The sequence below is a fragment of the Mytilus galloprovincialis genome, chromosome 3 (assembly GCF_965363235.1).
Source record: "Mytilus galloprovincialis chromosome 3, xbMytGall1.hap1.1, whole genome shotgun sequence".
Lineage (NCBI taxonomy): Eukaryota > Metazoa > Mollusca > Bivalvia > Mytilida > Mytilidae > Mytilus > Mytilus galloprovincialis.
In genome coordinates this window covers 82,086,855-82,104,308 of record NC_134840.1, presented here as the reverse complement: position 1 = coordinate 82,104,308, position 17,454 = coordinate 82,086,855, and the positions used below count along the sequence as shown (strand labels likewise).

Sequence of the window (17,454 nt, the reverse complement as noted above, 5' to 3'; positions counted from 1 at the left end):
AACAAGTCGGCAAGAAGTAAAATGCGTAAAACAGAATTCCGATAACAAAATCAACTTCTGAGTTAGATTTTATAAACTTATTCACGACCAGCGGGCCTTCGATATCCACAAGACAATGACCTCTAAAAATATTTTAGCTAAAGTGAACGATATTGGCTCCGTCACATGTCACATAAAGGATTTATTAACAACTTTGCGACGCACGTGTTTAAAGCATAGTTTAAGTCTCCTCTTCTTCTTTTAACGGGGCCCGGGAAGGAAAACTATTATGACACAAATTGTTTCAGAGCAAAAAAAAAAAACCTCCGACTTAAAACATTATCCTTGCACTTGATATAGATAATTGATTTGTGGAAGGTACTTTAAAATCATTTTGGTGTTTCACGTGTTTCAAGATTAGTGTTACATCTCGACATTTTCATTTACGATGCTCCAGATTTATGAAAAAATATTTTCAAAAGTAAGAAAAATCTTGCCTTTAGTCTTTATCCTTCAACTCGAAGGGAAATGTATATCCGATAATTTTATTGAAGACGAATCTCGTGTTCCCGGAAGTCAAAATAATGATTTTATGATTTATTTTGCAATTTTTACAGTATCTTTAAGTCTAAATAATTATGACGTCCTGAAATCTTGCTATTTTATCATTTTCTGTGACGGCTTTGGCATCATAGAAAAAAAAAAGCCTTTCAAAACGTCATAACTGTTTGGACAAAGTATCTTTTAAAAGTAAATGTTGAGTGTTTATTCATTACAATGTAGACTTAAAGATAATATTAAGAGAATAATCATGGATAACAATTGGGCAAACTCATTTTTTTGGTAAAAAGAAGGAAAATTTGAACGTAAAATATATTCATGTTTTTGGCAAAAAAAAATTGAAAGTGGCGAACAAAATATTGTTTTGGCGAAAGAAATGGCGAAAAATAATTGACCCATGGAAAACCCTGGTGCCAATTATACAATTCATTCTCCAAGTTTATAAAAGTTTCAGTTTGAAATCAAAGGTTTACCTTCCATCAAAATTATTTCCAAAATAACGAAAAGCCAACTTCTCAAGATATGAAAAACAACTGACAATCGAGGTATTAACGTGTGAAGGTCATAGAGAAGATTTGGTGGGGTCGGGGGGTAAATCAGTTTGTTGTGATTACAACAATCCTTATTTAAATTGTGTTCAGTAGATTAACAAATAATTGATAAAATATCAAAACCATGCAGTACAGGACAAACACTTCCCTCTACAATAACAAAATGATAACAAATACCTTAATTAAATACTAGTAAAGTAAATTACTTGGCATAAAAAAATTGAAAGACAAACATTTGTGTGCCATGGTAGAAACAGTTTTTGATGAAACTGTGCTAGAAATTGCCAGTTTCATCAATGCTTTTTAAACATTTTCCTTACGCAGAATCAAGATAATTTGTGTAACTATGAAATAAAGAAATATATAATAGTTGAAACTTGCTGACACAACCAAATCAGTAATAGGCTATTAATTATGTACTTTAACTTTTATGTACCACATTAAGTCACTTTTTGTTCTATAGTGCAAATCAGCACAGCTATTTATGTTATATAAAATATTGCTGTATAGTGTTTAACATCTTGTATAAATTAAAGTACTCACCAAGTTAACCGGTAGTTGCTTGTTTGTTATACTGTTAATTCGATGAGAGGTAAGACAGTTAAAATAGATAAGACTGAAATGCATTCGGATTAACAAGGAGACAATACAACGTAGAAATGTTTGGATTGTTTGTAAACTGCGAGAAAACATACTTTTTGAATAAACTAATAATATTTAATAAACAATGTTATTCAATATAATTATATATACGAACCGTTCCGCATATTCCTTATGTCGGTGGCAAGCTCTACATTTATGTTTTCCATTGTACCTGTCGAAAAAGGAATCGAAAATTCTATAATTCACATTAGGTTCATTACTTTGACAGGAGAACGTTGACTATGCAGCATTTATTTTGGGTAAACATTTATATGAATATCAATAATGTGGTAATTTTTATAAATTTCCTGTTTACAAAACTTTTGAATTTTTCGAAAAACTACGGATTTTCTTATCCCAGGCATAGATTACCTTAGCCATATTTGGCACAACTTTTTGGAATTTTGGATCCTCAATGCTCTTCAACTTTGTACTTGTTTGACTTTATACATATTTTGATCTGAGCGTCACTGATGAGTCTTATGTAGACAAAACGCGCGTCTGGCGTACTAAACTATAATCCTGATACCTTTGATTACTATTTATAAACTTTTAAAAATCTGAAAAATAAAATTATTTTAATACTGGGGATATTATTTTTTTTTTATGCATGTAAAAGATTCTAAAATCGGAAGTATGCGTTCTGATATAAATGTAAATAGAAGTTCTTTGGTTGAAAACTGTGTAGCGTCGTGTCAGCGTATGACGGCTTTATTGCAAAAAGAACCACGAACACTATCAGATTTGAATAAGAAAAGATGTGGGGTATGTTTTTCAATAAGATAGCATCAATCGACAAAACAAACAAGAGACATATAGAGGACAATACACAGTAATATATAGCTGTTGATTGAAGTTTTTTTTCATGAAATAAGGAAGATAATAAACCACTACCGGTTAGGTCAAAATAATTTCCAAAATAATTTCCGGTATCAAATAAAAGTTGACTCAAGAATTCCAAACTATATGGTCCGAATGTACTTATGCTAGAAATACAGGAGAACATTTACTACTGTCGGTTTACCAAATATCACTTCCGGTTACAAAAGATAGTTTACTGCACACCGATTCCAAAATTAAATGGTTAAAGGTTCTTTCTAACGATTGTTGAATTCCCTTCTTATAAGGTCACTTTCGTTTGAACTTTTCAAGGTCTTATGTCTTTCAACCCAATGTGAAATACCCAAAAGTTGTATGATATATCAATATGAAAAAATAACAAAAATTATCCTAGTTTATCAAATTTAATTTTGACCTTGATGTCATTTTTAAAGTCACAAACCAGTGACCTCAATTTCAAATATCATAGGTCTTTATTGTGTTTGTGAACACCATACATCATATTCTAGAATTTCAGTGGAAAATCTCCTATTTATCCCTTATTCATATTAGGCAGACTTCATACATGAACTTCTTTTAAAAGAAGAAAGAAAAGAAGTAAGCAGTATCTTTTTACTTCACTGTCCGTCTTGTAGATGATATTCTCTCACTAAATGATTCAAAATTTGGTGACTGTGTTAAAATCATTATTTCCATCAAACTTGAGATAAAGTATACAACATATACAGTTAGGTCTGCCTCATATGTTGACTTACATCTAAAAATTGACAATGAGGGTCTGTTGAAAACAAACTTAGCGTAAAAAGAAATCATTCCAGTTTCCAAATTGTGAATTTTCAATTTTGTAACAACAATGAAGCAGCGCAGCCTATTCACGGAGTATATATCTGCCAGTTGATACGATATTCCAGGGCTTGCATTTCCTATCATGATTTCCTTGATAGAGGGTTGCTGCTCACGAGGAAGTCAATAAAGCAAGAGTTCCAAGTTTTGTAGTTGAAATCATTCCTTTGTGAATTTTTACGGACGCCATCACGGGTTGAGTAACTGTATCAAATCAATCCGTATGTTTCCGTATGTTTAAAACGCAGAATGAAAAACAGAGTGAAAGCATGAGATAACTGTAATAGATGCTTTGTCATTTCAAAAATAAATAATTTCTTTATGGACATCAGACATTTTGACAAAACTGATCTTCAAATAACAAACAAGAGCAACGATTCATGATACACCAAAACCGTAGAGAAATAAATAGTTTAATTGTAATGTAACTATTGCCTTAGTCATAAAAGTTGTTTTGTGGAAAACAGCACAGTTATTTATGAGTTTTACAAGATATTGTTGAATACTGGCTTGGAAGTAGTGTTCTCGCCAAGATGAATGTTTTATGTGCAAGATGTTTAGTTATATTGTTAATTCGACGAGAGGTGAGACAATGAAAAACAAAGAAATACAAAAATGTAATCGGATTACCAATGAGACAATACACATACCTAACAGACATAAAAATGTTTAAAAAAGATAACATACATTTGGCATAAATTGATAATATGTTATCAACAATGTTGTTCAATGAAATTATATTATTATTTAATTTCGGTGGCAAGATTGAGATCTTTTCTAGAGTCTTCAGCTATGTTTTCCATTGTACCTGTCGAAAAAGAAATTGATCATTTGAACATTCGCATTAGTTATTGAAATTACTTAAACAGGAGAAGTTTGACTTTGCGGTATTTTTGTCATATAAACATTTTAAAAAATCAGAAAAGATTTATTATTTACCAGGGTCTTGTAGTATGTATTTTTGTGCAGGTAGTAAACAGAAAATTCGGGAGAGTGCATTCTGATCTTTACATAGACATTGTTTGATTGAACACTACTCAACGTCTCGTCAGCATAAAACGACGTCATTGCGTCATGAATCCCTACCAATTAAAGAAGAGTGTGGGGTATGTCTTAATACTATAGCACCAAACGACAAAAACAACCAAGACACACATAGATGTCAATATATAGCAATATATGGCTGTTGATACAATTGGTCATGCTCTTAATCAACCTAAGTTAAAGTCATATGAAACTTCAAATTAAAAGAAATTGATGCATATGCTTTTTATAATTAAATGGTTAGTTTTTGATATAAAACTTATGTACATATACTTTTTTCTGAAGAAAATTATTTAATTTGTCCATATTTAGAAGAAATTTACTTTTGTAATTATTGGCTTTTCAGACAATAATTTGCCGACATGTTTTACGTATGCAATTACCTCAGCGTAACCTTTCTCGTAAAAATCCGGTGATCGCAATACGAAAGTGGGAAGGGGAAAACCAATTTGGCAGAGAGAAAACGTAAACATCGTTCCGTCATCGAAATAAACAACATCTTATTGTACATGTTATATGCAGCACATGTTATACACGTGCTTACCTCAATATCCATGCTTCTTTGTTGATTGTTTACAAAGGTGACAATTGGTAAACTTCGGCTTCAAAACACGACCGTTAATTAACTGTCATATTTTCATAACTATACTGACCGAGTAATATATTTTTTTGACGATTGTATGATATGGATGCGTAAAAAAATGATAAAATCGTGCATAGAAGACTAAATTTATGATATATGCATGCAGTGGTTCAAGAATTGGATAAAAATTTTCACCAGTTACTCGTTTCATATGTCTTCAATAAAAAAAACTTATCGTATAAGTATAGGAGGGAGAATAATAGTAAGTGAGTTATTATATTTTTCATTACAGTAAAATGTGTCATTATTTTGCTCGTGGAAATGCCAAATATAGAATCAAAATTATAATAATAACAGAACGATGATTTGTAAGCAGTTTGAGAATGTATTTTTCTCTTAAGTTTGATTTGTCATTTCTTGGTCAGCGAGCATTTGATTTGAAGACGATGTTGATCTTCAAATCAAAAACAAGAACAATTGAAATGTCAATTGTTCTTGAACAATTGAGAGGTCTTTCCTTTTGTAATGTAAAATACATGTTCCAATAGACGTAGAATGTATTGAAATGTTCTTACACAGGTTATGCCCCTTACAGAAAGGTAAAATCTCTTCGGTCAAATGTAAAAAAGTTGCGCCTCATCCACCTCAACGTTTTTCACTATTTACTATTCTGTAAGTACAATCGTTTTTGAGATATCGACTAAAAAGTTGTAAGGTCAAAGGTCAAAGTCAACCTTAAAAAGCTTTAAAACACACTGAAAATCCTTTAAATAAGGTCAAAAACACATAATTCGCTATTTGGGACATGACCTTGACCTTTGACCTTTTGACCTTTGTCAAGGTCATTAGTCCCCAATGTCATTGCTGAAGACCCCATGGGTCTAGGACCTTTGGTTATATAGAAAAAGCTGATTTTCTCTTTTCAGAAACCTAAAACAGGGGTTATGCCCCTTACAGAAGGGTAAAATCTCTTCGGTCAAAATGTAACAAAGTTGCGCATTAATGAACCAAACATTTTCTACTATACAACACTTCTGAAAGTATTAAGGTTGCTGAGATTATCCCATTACAAGGTGTTAGGTCAACATACACATTTGACCTTGAGGTATTTTTCAAAGTCACATGAATTGATGATGAATGGTGAAGATCCTAGGTGTCTACGACTTACGGTTTCTGAGTTTTGGTGGCCAACCGACACCGGTTAATTTTAATAGGGACATAACCCTACCAATGAATCATTGAATCTTTTCGATCCAAATGTAACGAAAAACCAGGGTCTGGTCCTGAACAAATTTCACCCTTCATTTTTTCTACTTATTACGGTTACGGTGTCGGAACGATAACAAGGTTTTTGGGTTTCGGAGGGATTACTCCGAACCGACAAAATATTTCGACTCACAGGGTAATTCAGTAAAACAAAAATATGGATATCTAATACGGTTTTTTAGGTTTCCATCACTTAAGGTTCACGAGTTACAATTTAATTTCACGTATCTCAAATAAATAGGGGCCTCGGAGGCCGAGTGGTATAATATTCCGAATCAATGATAGCTTGTCAACACTGAGGTTGTATGTTCGAATTCTGCACATGGCAGATGCGTTCGACTTCGAGATTTGTTTGATTGTCAGGTTTCCTGTCAAAGTTTAGTGGTTCTCTCCTGACACTCTAGCTACCTCCACCAATACAAACTGACAGCCACGATATAGTCAAGCGTGCTGAAAGAGGCATTACACACATACAAACAGTGAATAAGTTGAATACACAACGAACTGAATAACTCTCAAATGGGGTATCTGGATTGCTTCGATCAAAATAGTTCATGACATCCAGAGGGTGAGCAATTTGAGAAAAGAATTCCGTCGATATTTGTTAATGTTTCAGTGTTTGGAGAGATAACTCTTACAAAGAAAAGTATTCGGTTAAACGGTGCCAGTTTCAAAAGCGTATAAGCTATTTTATTTCATATACCAAATATCTGAGTGAAATCTTCTTACATGTATGCAAACAACAGCGGAAGAAATAAATTCGGCAAGAAAATAATAATAATCAGAAGAAAATCAAAATGTCTTTCAAATGGAAAAGTTTGAAGACCTTATACATTGAGCGTTTTTATACAGCCTAAAGATTTTATGTAGAAAAAATACCCATATAAACATTGATAATAGTTATCAAAGGTACAGCCCGTAACAGAGAAGTGATCGAATTGATGTTTCTTTACCGTCAAAATTAGCTACGTTATCGACAAACTTGAATTGAGGAGTGACCGAATTATTGGTACTTTAACGTTAAAAAGATTAAAAATGCTGACAAACTTTCATGTGTCGATAATCAAGTTTAATACCGATAATATTGAAAATAATTCTAATAATATGAAACAAAATATGTCCATGCACCATTTCGATTGGGCGAAAAGTAGTCATTTCTTCAAAGTCAAAACAGAAAAAAAAGATTTATGGAAGGACGTCTTGATAGTATTATTTCCTTTACAATTTTACCCAAAACTAAAAGAAATAAACTGGTAAACAATTAAATAGTGTTTGATAGGAATGAAGTCCTTTATTTTTTCGGACTACAATGTGTACCGAATGTGTGATGGATTTGAATTCAATAAATAACTTTGAAATGTTTTCTCATATGTATACACAAAAAGGAGGACTGGTATTTGTACTTCTGTTAGAATATGTCTTCGTCCGTTTCACATGCCAAACTTTTTTCTAGTACAGTTTAAACGGGAAACTTTTGTTGAGAATTTTTTTTAATATGACAAATAACGAGCAAAACTATTTCTTGCAATGGCACACACAGAGAATATTTTTTTTTAGTAAAAATCATTAAAACAATTTCTCCAAAATATACCATGGCCAGGACCTGACAGTTTTTAGCAGTGTACAAATGAAAATCGTCCGGAAAACTGCGCTTGCTGTCATTTTGAGGGATCATGCAACATTTCACCTATTACCCATAAACAACATAGGTTCTCAATTACTAAAAAAAGTTCTAAAAGATAATTTCAAATCAGAGTAAACATATTAACTTCCTTATATCCAGTCGAATTTGTCTATAGGTTACACAAGCTGGTTCTTAAAACGTTTGTATCAGGGAAAACTTTGACTTTTAAAACATGTAGGGGAAACGGATTTCCTAACCATTCACATATTATATTCCGTATTTCTGATTTTTTGTTCGATAACGTAAATTATACGAGTTTTTTTTATGACTACGTGAACTTGTGCCATTTATTTCTGCTGGTCTTTAGGAAGACAATTTACAATTGTGCAGTGAACGAAGGCACTTATACATAACCTTATAATTCTGTTTGGAAACAAAAATAAATTCCCAATATACAAATATACATGTATGAATATACATGTATTATATGTCGTGTACATGATTGGATTTTGTAGATATAACTACCGCACAGAAAGTATCATGGATTTCGAGGCTTTCATATTCAAGGTTTTGAATTCTACCCTTGTTAAAAACCTGTGGAGACCTCTACAGTTCCTTAAACATCAATTATTTGTTTGTAAATTGAGTGCCGTCTCCCTGAACATGCTAACACTTAAGTCATATCTTTTCCGTGATTTTCATATTTTTTTCCCTGTTTGTCTCTGTTGTCTTGATTGTTGGAACGATTAGTGGTATCTAACAATATTTATGAAAACTTTCTGAGAATTATGAATATTTCTTCTCTGTCAGATATGGATCATTACCAATGATAAAATGAAATGCCGTACATCACATCACATAGAGGTTTAAATTTCAAATATCGTCAACAACTTAAGATATAGAGCAATTTTGTCTTCAACATTTCAAATGTTAAAGGGCACATTTGTATTTTTTTACTTCGATTTGAAGGAAATTTATTTCAGTTTTTTCTGTGACAAAGTACAAGCATGTCGGTATTGCAACAATGAATGATTGACATAATCCCGGGGACATAATAAACAGATAGGTATGAAAAAGAAAAGATATGGGGTATTCTGTATCAGACGAAAGAAAAACTATTACAGTGTTGAATCCCATAAATATTCACAGTGCAAGCAGTATATAATATCTACATTGAAAAATTTCCGTACATTAAATCTTAGGACGGTCAGAACATTTTAAGGACGCAACAGATCGAAGTACAATTTTAAGTAGTGCATAGATGTGCAATAATTCAGCTTCCTGTACATGTTCACGAAGTTCTAAATTTTGAATGTTTATTTCTTTAAAAATCAAAATGTCCGTTAACAATGAAAAAGTTTGACCATGAAAAATCACATATCTAAGAAAAGCAGTCGTTTCATTGATTATAAGAAAGTTTCAGTATATCATGTCAAATTTCTTTAATTTGAGAGTTTTCCTTTAGTTACAAATGTAGCTCCATGTCTGATGGTGAAATAAAAATGAATGTCACAGAAAGTGGTGAATTAGTTTCCATAAATGACAGATGAATCAGGCCAAGCTTAGTAACTTACAGTAAACAGACTACTGTAACATTGACGCACTCGTCGAACTGTTTAAAATATTTGTGTTTATGACCAAAAATTTATATACAACTTCATTTATAAATTAATTTGAATTTCATAGCGCGTCGTCACAATAATGAAAGTTATAAAAAAAAATCTATAACAAGCAGATCTATACTTCTATAAAGAAAGTATTCTTGTACAAAAGGGTATTTATTATAAAATGGTCCTAACTATAGAATAGATAGTTTACCACAGAAATCTTAAACGGAAGTTTCAACAATTTTAAACAGAAGAGATTTGAAAATAAATTTAACTTTAAATAAACACTGAAATAATTTTAATACCTCGAAGGTGTAAAGAATAAACCAACAATCTCAATCTTTAAAAGTGTCTTCATTGCACTAACCGACGAGTTCATGTTTACAGTAGAAACAGTGGATGTGACTCCAATAAATTCATTATCATTGTAGTCATGAATATCTATTGCTTATATTAAATTGATAAAGATTTTATCGAGGTCGCACCAACTGTTTTTACAGCTAAGATCAGTTACATGTAACATGATCTCGTCGATTCGCACGACGAAGCCATTGTTTATGACAGAACACACATTCTAGATTATGTATTTTTGTTTCCGTCAGTTCGAAAGTATTTGATCATTTCAACTCCTTTGTATTTCATAATATGTGTCATGAACAAAGACATATGTTCGATTGAATAATGATTTCCTCGTAACAAATGATAGAAATTTCGGAGATCCCGTATTTGATCCTTTACCGTTAAAATAAAAATTCCAATGATAGAGGTTGATTATCACGTTGGACATGAAATATTTTGTCGATGAAGAAAATTAAATTATGTCACTTCTGAAATAAGTTTGTCGATAACGTAACTTATTCTGACGGTAAAGAACCGCGAATTCGATCACTACTCTGTTACGGGCTGTACCAGGCTTATAAATTAATACGCCAGAAGCGCGTTTCGTCTACATAAGACTCATCAGTGACGCTCAGATCAAAATAGTTAGAAAGCCAAAAAGTACAAAGTTGAAGAGCATTGAGGAATTAAAATTTTAAAAAGTTGTGAGAAATACGGCTAAGGTAATCTTTGCATGTGCTAAGGATATCCTTAGTTTTTCTAGTAATTTATACTTTTGCAAACAGTAAATTTATAAAAATGACCATATAATTGATATTTATGTCAACACCGAAGAGCTGACTACTGGGGTGGTGATACCCCCGGTGACTAAGCGTCCACCAGCAGTGGCATCGACCCAGTGGTGTTAATAGTTAGCAAAGGTACCAGGCTTATAATTAATACGCCAGACGCGCGTTTCGTCTACATAAGACTCATCAGTGACGCTCAGATCAAAATAGTTGGAAACCAAACAAATACAAAGTTGAAGAGCAATGAGGACCCAAAATTCCATAAAGTTGTGACTAATACGGCTTAGGTAATATGCCTGGACTAAGAATATCCTTAGTTTTTCGAATAATTCATACTTTTGCAAACAGTAAATTTATAAAACTGACCATATAATTGATTTTCATGTGAACACCGAAGTGCTGACTACTGGGGTGGTGATACCCCGGGGACGAAACGTCCACCAGCATTGGCATCGACCCAGTGGTGTTAATTAATATCAAAGTTACCAGGTTTATAATTTAATACGCCAGACGCGCGTTTCATCTACATAAGACTCATCAGTGGCGCTCAGATCAAAATAATTGGAAAGCCAAACAATATGATATTATTAAGTGTTACACCACCATATATGTTTAACTACAAATTTAACGCAAAATAGTTCGTTTGCATGGGTGTCATTTTCAAAATATGTAGAATATGTGGTATCAAATGAAATATAATTGATTTTCATGTCAATACCGAAGTGCTGACTACTGGGGTGGTGATACCCTCAGGGACGAAACGTCCACCAGCAGTGGCATCGACCCAGTGGTGTAAATTGTTATCAAAGGTACCAGGTTTAGAATTTAATACGCCAGACGTACGTTTCATCTACATAAGACATCAGTGGCGCTCAGATCAAAATAGTTGGAAAGCCAAACAATATGATATTATTAAGTGTTACACCACCATATATGTTTAACTACAAATTTAACACAAAATAGTTCGTTTGCATGGGTGTCATTTTCAAAATATGTAGAATATCTGGTATCAAATGAAGGCTGATGACTTATGATCATTGTAGAACACATTTTACATATTTGCTGTATCTGCTTAAAATTGAACAATTTAACAAAGAAAGCAATTGGACATAAATAAAGTTTAAGCTAATTGAAGATATCCTATTATATTATGTAACATATATCGAAAGTTGTATAATGTTTTTTTTTACATTTCGTGCAATAGCTTTACGTCTTTGAAGTATTGAAAAGATGAAAAGAACGAAGACCCAAAAAGCTGTCTTCATAGGAGTTGAGAAGATTTATTGTATGTCCTCAACTCGCATCTTATTTACCCTATTTTCCCTACCCATACAGATAGATATTCTGCACTTTGACCATTACATTTTCAAAGTTGTACATATAACAAGGTTACAAAAATTAGGACGGTTTCTTGAAAACATAAAGAAGAAAGTAATGTATATTTGATAATTTTGTTCTTTGGTCCTCTTTCAGAAAAGAGTAGATGTCATAAAATGAAAATGCGTACCTTACACGACTCGTTCAATTATTTATTTTTTACAGATAAGAAAAATCACTTTCAGAAATTGAAACCATTTGATTCGGCTTTATAATAAGATTTTATGATCACTTAAATTGATTGATGTAAGTTATCTATGATTTTTCGACATCATTATTTGCTTTATACTTAGTTTCTTTTATTCAGTTTGAATAAGAGCTTGGTAAAGGCAAAGTAAACGTGGTAAGGTAGTTTTGGGGATTTTTGTCACCGGGTTACTAATGATCTACAGGATTTATAACAGGACCCTGACTAAATCATGTGATGCCTCTGACCACAGAACGGACTATTACGCTAGTGGCAATAACTAGAGGAAGTACACCACTAATTCATGTCCCCTTGCTTTGTATGTTACATTGCTCAATTTACAATGATCAAAAGTCATCACCTTTCATTTGATACCACAATTAACTAAATATTCTACACATTTTGAAAGAAACACCCATTCAAACGAATTATTTTGTGTTAAATATCTAGTTATATCACTTCCTGGTATGTGCTTTCTGACCTGGCCCGATTTAGTGGTGTAACACCTAATAAAATTAAACTGTGGTGCAACATAACACTTAAAAATCTAGTAAATACAGTGTACAATTTATCAATTTAGCCAGGAATACTTTGACTTTTTTGGATTCGAGCGTCACTGATGAGTCTTCAATAGACGAAACGCGCGTCTGGCGTATATACAAAATTTAGTCCTGGTATCTATGATGAGTTTATTTATTGATTACGGATGGACTGTGTTCAGTGTAAAGTCATGAAGAGCATTGAGGACCAACAATTTCAAAAGACTATCTATACAAAATTAAAATTGACAAGAATAAACTTCACAATAATTTTGCATGTTAATGATATTGTTTACTGTCAAAGATTATACAATATATAACTTGAAATAATAAATGGATAGACAAAAACTGTTTAGTATCATTTAGTAACTCATCATAGATACCAGGATTGCAATTTTGTATTTGCGCTAGACGCGCGTTTCGTCTACAAAAGACTCACCAGAAACGCTCCAATTGTTTTTTTAAAAAGGCCAAATAAATGACAACGATGAAATGCATTGACGACCAAACTTCATAAAAGTTTTGTCAAATACAGCTGAGGTAATCATTTCCTGACGTAGAAAAACCTTAGTATTTCAAAACTATAAAGTTTTCTAAACAGTTAATTTATGATTATGACCACATCCATGATAATTCATGTCAACACAAAAATTCTGATTACTGGGATGGTGATACCCTCGGGGAATAAAAACTTCACCAGCAGTGGAATTGCCCGAGTTGTTGTAAATAAACACATCAGAGATACCAGGATTGAAATTTTGTATTTTCGCCAGACGCGCGTTCGGGTACAAAAGACTCAACATTGGCACTCGAATAAAAAAAGTTAAAAAGGCCGAATAAAATACGAAGTTAAATAGCAGTGAGGACCAAAAGTTCCTTAAAGTTTTAACAAATTGATTTCTGAGGTAAAAATGCCATAGTATTTTAAAAATGGAAAGTTGTATGTGTGCTAGGCTGCGAACAAAGTGTAATGCGAGCTACTACTCTATTTTCCAGCCAAGTACAGATACAGTTGATATTTATAGACACTAAACAGTTATATTGTCTGTATAATGCACCTGATTTTGTACATTGGTTTTGCTTTGAAAGACAGAAAAAAACTCACGTTTATTGCATTTCTTTTTGGTTTAAAATATATTAGTTTCTGTTTATTTGACCTTTGAGGCGATTTATTATTACAAAACATTCAAACAATCAGTTTTTGGGACGCCGAAAAGAATATCGCATGGTCAACAATAAAACATCGCTCGTCGTAGATAATCATTTATTCTAACATGACGTCCTTTAAACGCTTTGAGTCCGATCGTACTTTTTTTTTATGAATGAGGTACCCGACGTCATAGAACGAGAGTATAAGCATTTTACTTGAAAATACACGCTTGTGAAACCGAAAATCACCACAACAAGGAAACGTAAACAAACGATGCTAAAATGTGGTATAAGCCAATTTTTTTTATACATATAAGACATATACGTAAATAATCATTTAAATTCACCCAAAACTATCTAAATACGTTATTGTAAATAGTTTTAACATGTCACTAATTCAGTTTGCTCGGTTCTTTTACGCAAATTTAATAGTGCGTTTCTTTATAGGAACGGCAAATATTTGCCTCCACCTAGAGCGCTTCGATCCAAAAGATTTGCCGTATTTGCCTTATTAGAATAGAATTAATTCATGGTGGCTTGCATATATCATGATTTTACCACGGGTTGTCCCTTTATGCCGATAGTTTATCCCTCGCTGTCGCTCAGGGTAAAATATTTATCATAAAGAGCCAACCCGTGATAAAATCAACTAATTGCAACAGTAAAAACAAATAAAAAAAACATTGGTCGATTTAAAACAAAAATGTTTTATTTGTCCTATACTTCCGAATTTTGAACTGAACGTGACATTCACCGAACATGCTGAAATTGACATTGTTGCATGGTTGATTTTTTTAAAGCGATATTTGTATATTATCGCTATTTAACGAAATTTTCCTTTGATCCTACTGACTGATAATTTCCTTTCTCAGCACAGTAGAGTGATTTGGAAAATTATCGCTAGACACTAACGGTACACGTTCCCGTTGTCAACGAAATTAACAACGTTTTCGTAGGTTAAAAAGCGATAAACAGATTATCATTGGTCATCGCAACTCCATTGCTTTTCTCACTTTCGCCGTACTGGCCCGGGCGACAAGACGATCTCGTTCAGATGATCAACGATAATCTGTAAGTAGCTAGTCACTAGCTAGCGATATATGTTAATGTTTACCAATTACAGGATAAATTAGGTCAATGAAAGAAAAATATAAATTTTTTTGTACGAGGCTGAGATACTGGAGAAGGACGAGGTTCTACCAAGCCTTTCCCAGTTCTGCGCCGAGTCCAAAAACGTTTATATCGTTATGACAATGACCTAATATGGTTTTTATATTGAAACTTAAACTAATACATTGATATATTTTAGAATTGTAACACGATCCAAACTTATTTTCATCCCTTAATAAACCCCTGATTGTGGAAAAAGTGTTCCATGATGAAATTGACATTTTTCAAAATATAGCTATGTTAGCTATGTTACTATACTTAGGAAATAAACACAACTAGTTGCAGTATAAAAATTGATAACATGAGTTAATTAAGAACATCAAATTATGAATAAGGTAAATAAACACTGATTGTGTAACAGTGCTAGCATGTCACTCGATGTCCAAACTAAGAATGAGGGACCTTATTCACAAATTATCTACAAAGTTACCGCAATTGAAAATTTTAAGGAACCTTCATGATTAAGGTCCTTGGATATAAAAAATAAAATAAAAGTAAAATATTAAAGAAATCGTTTGATTGAAAGTTTTATGGACCCTCAGTAAACAAAGCCAGAGAATAATTCATTTTTTTAACTTTGGGCACGCTTTAATGAAATTACATAAATTGATAGCATTCGTTCACCTGGATCCACATATCTACAAACTTAAAAATGATAAAGTATACTTCCAGGGATAATACAATTGATAATAGATGAAATAGGCAAAGTAAATGTACAAATGTATGCAGAATTTTGAAAGACGCGACAAAAATATCACAATGTTCTCACTTAAAGTTTCTACAACAATATTGGTTTTTTTCTTACCATGTACAATATTTTGTTAAACATGATAATCTATATAAAATATTGTGTCAATGTCAGAAAAATATAAACTTTTTTGTATGAGGCTGAGAAACTGGGGAAGAGCGAGAGTTTACCGAGCCCTTCCCCAGTTTTGTGCCGATTTACAAAAACGTTTATATTTTTATGACATTGACCTAATATTGTTTTCATACTGTAACTTTAATTAATTCATTGATAACTTTTAAAATCGTAGCACAGATGTCAAACTTATTTTCATCCCTTACTGAACCTCTGATTGTAGAGAAAGTGTACCATGACGAAATTGACATTGTACAAAATATAGCTGTTTTACTATATTTAGGAAAAAAACACAACTAGCTAGTTGCAGTATAAAACGCCATACACTTTTCCGTAATAGAAATGAAAATATTGGTTTTAAATTGAACCCTTAATGCATTATTTCCTTTGCAAGGACTTGCAGAATCGTGCACTATGATTAATATGCTACTTATCTTGACCTACCACGAACCATAAAATACGTTACTGTCAAAACTACACCAACAGACAACAAGGACACCGTGAGTGTCACAAGAAAAAAACATAGCCATTTCCTCCACAAAGGTACGATCTTAGAATCCGTCTTGATTTGCTTTTTAATTTCGTCGTACGTATGGTCTTCTCGTGTTATGTCCTCATACGCAGCCATTTCAATGGATGCCATATTAATAATACAATATAATATCGAAACTATAACATGATAAGTATTTTGAACTTCCTATCACTCTATCGTTACTATAAGGAAATATAACATGTAAACCAATGAACACTGTGGCTATCATTATTCACGTTTACAACACTTATATTGTATTCGTACACTCATTGTGATATTAAACAAGGTCTACTGTAATTTTTTACCATGTGACGGTACAGTTGTTAAATCAAACTAAACAATCAACTTTATTTTTATACTCATAAGATTGCTGACAATAATTTTGACAGTAACACAATAAAATTTTCCACCATTGTTTCCATGAGAAAGTAGCTTTATTGATCACATTTGTATACAGTAATAACGAGGAGAGTACAATTGCTCGTTTAAATGTTTTGTATCGTTTTTTTTTTATGTACGAATACAATCGTTCTGCAAGAATATAAAAATAAGAAAATGTGGTATGTTTGCCAATGAGACAACCATATATCCACGAAATTTCAAACGAAGTGGATGTGAGCAGCTATAATAGGCAACCGTGATGCCTCCAAAAATGAGAAAAAAAAACCCATAAAGTATAGTCGGCTATAAAAAGCCCCGACATGAAAAATATGAAAAAAACATTTGTGAAAACTAGAATCCAGGGGCCGTATGCATAAAACATCTTAACTTAAGTATTCCTTAAACTAAGATTTCACTAAGAATTTCCTTAGTTAAGTCAAATTCTTAAGTGGTATGCATAAACTTACTCAAGTCTTCATTTAACTAAGGAATACTTAAATCGGAACCTTTCTCTAATTACCGTATGATATATACTAGCTCATCAGATGTACTTATCCGTGTAAAAGTTTGTTATGATTATTTTAATTTGT

General features: G+C 32.4%; 1 protein-coding gene across 1 annotated transcript in view; it reads right to left on the bottom strand.

The window, feature by feature from the left end:
- Positions 1–17,454, bottom strand: part of LOC143069126 (angiopoietin-related protein 2-like) — a 99,089-nt gene that overhangs the window by 44,857 nt on the left and 36,778 nt on the right. The window lies entirely within an intron of this gene.